The following is a 5220-nucleotide window of genomic DNA, read 5'->3' as shown; positions in this document are numbered from 1 at the left end:
TTAAGAAATTATTCCAGTGGGATTCGAGCAATGTCGAAACATTTGTGTGCCCAACTCTGTTTGGTCTCATTGGTCAAGTGATTTATTACTTTCCCCTCACCTCTACCGTTTGGAGTTTCACTAGGGGCACAAAGTTGCTCATGTGTCGAAGCCATCTAACTGGGTTTCAGAAGATATGTTATTCCACTTGGGTGCCCGTTTTGTCTTAAATATTCCTCATCCTCTGCCGTTAAATAGGCACGCCTTCAGATTAATGTAGAACAATCAAAATTAAAAATAAGACACTCATCCCTTAGTAATTATAAATACAAAATAAAAACAAACTGATTCAGTGAGTTTTGGCAAGAATTTATTTGCAAAACCAGTCATGTAGTCTTTAAAACATATAGAAAAGCTATCTACTGTGTTAGTCACACTGTAAATGTTTGATTTCTGTGTTATTCTTAAAGAAATGTTAACTTCATGTATAATCATAACTGGTTATGCCTCCTTTTAGGATCCAAGCTGGAAAAAAAATACCCGCTCGCTCCATGTAAAATCTACCCGCCTCTGAAAAAATCAAAATTGAGAGAAAAAAAAATTTCGCTCGCTCGCTCCCATTTTTTTTTTTTTTAATTTTCCAAAGAACTATTAATCAATTTGGTATGGCCTTAGTAAATGTTCCTCCTGTTTAAATTGAGCTCCAGCAAGGTTATGCACATCATTTAAACGTACCACTAAAGTAAGAGCTAATTTTTGTTCAAGTTATGTCCATTCTTTTTATAACAAGTATGTTTCTTTATAATATTTGTAAGATCAAAAATATCACAGGCATTGGTTGACATCTTTCTACATGTAATACATCAAAATTTAAATCGCAGAATACCATAAAATTATTAACATTTAACATGATTTTGTCCACAGTAATATTAAAATCATCTTTGAAATTGTCATTATATCAAGATGGTGGTTTGTAAGCTCCATAGACAATCTTTTTAGATCCATTCCGATTTACTTCTACAGAGATTGAGTCTATGTCTTTAAATTCCATATCACGTGACCAATCGCCAGCAGTTACAAATTACATGTATGCCATCACTCCAACCCCATTGACTGTCCTGTGTGCTCTCCACAGGTGAAGAGTGTCCAACATAAATTGTGCATTTTGAAATGAATGATCAACCTAGGTCTTATAAACGAACAAAAGGTCAACAATCCTTTTTTGTTTCAAGTTCCTGAATATTATAAAATTCAGTCCTGCCACTGTTAATATTTAAAGACACAACGAAAACGATTACTTAGAAGAAATATTGTATAGAACATTCTGTTGTTTTCTGTCATTGATACGTTCAAATCATCAAGTTGCTGAGGATGAAATGACTCCTCAAAGTCCGGGTCGTCGAACTGGAAATTGAACACGACTGGCCGGTCCACGGGGAGTCGGTATTGCCAAGCATTATACAGTTCTAAGTACTGATGCCTTCGCACTTGATACGCAACCAATTGTAACATACATCGCAATTAATCGCTCTGTGATTTACGTCTATTGGCCTATTGCATACACCACAGTAATTTCTCACAGGACCTGGGTGTAGCGATACAACGCCACAGAGCGGCTTACAAAAGTAGGCACCCGTGCCGTCTGTTATTCTTACGGAATTGGTCTACCATATCTCATTACATGATGTTAAATTGTCAACTTGTTATACGTAGGTGCTTGTATGAAAGTAAAGTTCCGAAGAATATTGCTGTCCAGAACTTCTACTATCTGGAATACTAAGACACTTTCTGATTAAGTTTGATCTCGAAGAACCAGATGGACGAAGAGAAGAATATACCCAGTAGGCACACAACGTTGAATCAACGTTGAAACTTGGTTGTGACGTTGATCAACCTTATTTCAACCTACAACAACCACAGGAGATGCTCTGTTGAAGTTTGATCGCTACCTGACGTTGAATCAAAGTTGGATATTGGTCATGTTTCAACCTTCTTGCAAGGTTAAGATAAAAGAGATGCTTTAAAAATTGTTTCAAGATCACTACTGACTTGCCTAACTCATACACTCAGATTGCCGGTATGACATTAAAATACATGTTGCATAAAATATTGTTCATTGTTGCGCCTGTACATGTGACATGTTACTTTTTTTACTTATCTTAATGGTGTGATTCTAATTCTTTTTACAACTGACAATAAAATTCATAATTTCAGACATATATTGCGACTTAATTACGATACATGTAGTTACTCTATAACAGTTTCTTCGATTTTCAAAAAAAGTCTCAGATATCTATCTATCTATCTATCTATCTATCTACCTGTCTATCTGTCTGTCTGTTTCTGTCTGTCTCTGTCTCTGTCTCTGACTCTGTCTATCTCTATCTCTATCTCTATATCTGTCTCTTGTGTCTCTTGTGGAGCCGCCGTAGCGCAGTGGTAGCGCGTCCGCCTTGAGATCGAAGGGTCCCGGGTTCGATCCCGACCACTGCCTTAGTGGTAGTGTCCTTAGGCAAGACACTTTAATTCCACATTGCCTCTCTCTCTCTGCTCTTAGAGGTTGGTTCCATCTGGAATGAGTCTCGAGAGCCATTAATATAAGTTGAAAGAACTTGCTTGGCAATCGAGAATAAATAAATTAGTATAAACTATATCTGTCTCTGTCTCTGCCTCTGTCTCTGTCTCTGTCTATCTACCATAAGCTCTTTATAAACAGAATTAGTGTGTAACATTTTAAGGGATTACTTGCATTCCCTTTGTGTCAGTTGGTCATTTATCTCCTGATGTCCTGATCTTATATAGAGATAGACCTTAAAAATTTCAACGATAGAAATACATTAAATTAAATCTAGAAATTGATTTCTAAGTCCTTGAAATAATCAAAAATGATTTTACAAATGTGAAATTTATTATAGTTTTGTTAATATCAATAACAGAAGTTTTAATATTTATCTGCAAAGAATGACAACTCTTGCCTTAGGCCAGTACTTATAGGCAAAGATATCTATTGAGGGTTTAAGACACAATATTATACCTTATTGCACAACAAAACCATTTAGAATTTATTCATATGTGTTAGATTTACCCTTTAAAACCTGCTCCATATGATTTTTTTCAGCTTACATATGGTAAAAGTTAAATTTTAGCTTGTATCAAAATGTCACAGTAGAAGCACTTTTGTAATACAGAACAGGTAAGACTTTTGTAATACAGAACAGGTAATAAAGGTGCAATTACATTGATCTCTATTTCCTATGCCTATTTTATTACATATTATATTATTCCTTTTGAAGACAAAATTCTCTCGCAATTCTGTTGGCATTGCTTTACACATCTTTAATGTTATAGTTATAACAGTTGGTGAGAAGGAAAATGAAAGACTGTTCGTGTTTTCTTATACTAGTAAATACACTAGATGTTATTCTGAGATGCATTTCTGAAGATAACACACAGCTATTTTTTCTATTTATATTGGCTGTGGAAGAGTATTTAGTAAACCTGACTAGAAAATTAAACATACAAAGTCAACTATAAAAGCCATTTCAAATAATGAAAAATTCATAAGACTTGAATTTTAGTTGTACTTATCAATAATTAGCCAGATTACTTTATACTTTCAGAAAAAATGCTGCACACGATTATCATATCGGATCTCAAATGTGGATGACTGGATATAAATTTGGACTTGATACAGTTTTTTTTTAATCATGAAAATTTGAAGTGAATATGTCCTCAACCATTTATCAACGTTATTTCAACGTCTAACTAATCCCAATTTAGTAGTTACTCAAGTCCTTGGAAAACTATCAAGTCTATAGATATCAACCATTGTCAATACAGGATCTAATAATCAGCAATAATTTTTCAACCTAAATTAAATAATACTTTGTTGACTTCAACCCGAATTCAATGTTAAATCATCGTTGAAACAATGTTGAATCAACGTTATTTCAACCTTAAAATCAACGTTGAATAATGGTTGAAGCTTCAACGTTGTTTCAACCTTCAAAATCAAGTATAAATCCAACCAAAACTCAACGTTGAAGTTAGCAGAACAAGCCCGAGAAACCCGAAGGGGAATGGCCAAGTAGAGCGCTACAATAAAAGTCTCCTGAAAATGATAAAAGCTTTCCTCATTGACCAGGATGAGTGGGGCCTTTTCGTAGGATGCATAGCTGGGGCATACCGTTCCTCTCCCAACGAGTCGACAAAACTTACACCAAATCTGATGTGCTTTGGGCGCGAGGTTTCGACTTTAGAAGCGCAATATTCTTCCACTAAAGAACGAGTGCATATTTCCCGATGCAAAGATAATAACTTTTTTATTACATAGGTATCTACACGTATAAATATAATGTAAATATTATGAATTTGTTCAATAGCCTGAATAAGATTGACAATACTGAACTAAAAAAAAGAATTAATGCAACGACACACAATGCATTACGTCACACATCCGATATGAAATTCAGGCGTCAGTGTATGGAAAAATATTGACGTATCCGGTACCACTGTAACTTAACGGGGAATAGAAACGAGTATGTAATAAGATATTAAACAGACATCAGTTTGCATCAATTATTCGTTATGTATACAAAACAAATAACAAAACCTCATTAAAGACCTAAGAAATTGAGATATCAGTCATTTCCGTATTATAGTCCTTCTATATGTAACAGTACTTATAGTAGTACATAAGTTACCAAGTGTAATGATCATAATATTGAACTATAGTAATTTAAATTTGAATCTTACTGTATAATTGCTTTTTTATTAGTACGAGAGACCATGTCTATTCAAAGACCACTTGCATTTAGAGATCACATTTATAGTTTCTGTTCATGTTGATAAAGAATAAATCATGTTGTTTCAAGAAACAACTTTGTTAAGAAACAACTATGTCAGGAAACTACAATTTGTATTTCCCTTAGGTGGTCTCGTAAGACAAGTTGAACGGTATATCATGAGAATAGATTATCACTGTGAACACCATGTAACATATTCTCAACAAAATGTTTCAGTATGGGTCAACTGTTTTTTCTGAGCTATAAAAAAATGTTGCTCAAATGAATATGACAGAACACTTTTTTAAAAAACGTTCACGGTATTTGAATTTTAACAGCATTTTATGAATGAGTATGTTACGATCATATTTATGCCTCATTTACTGGATATTATTTATCATTTACCAAGTGTATTTGATTATATTTTGGAAAATAATGTCATTTACGTTTATTTAAT

The sequence above is a fragment of the Mercenaria mercenaria genome, chromosome 6, assembly GCF_021730395.1.
Source record: "Mercenaria mercenaria strain notata chromosome 6, MADL_Memer_1, whole genome shotgun sequence".
Taxonomy (NCBI): Eukaryota; Metazoa; Mollusca; class Bivalvia; order Venerida; family Veneridae; genus Mercenaria; species Mercenaria mercenaria.
Note: the sequence above shows the minus strand (reverse complement) of the source record.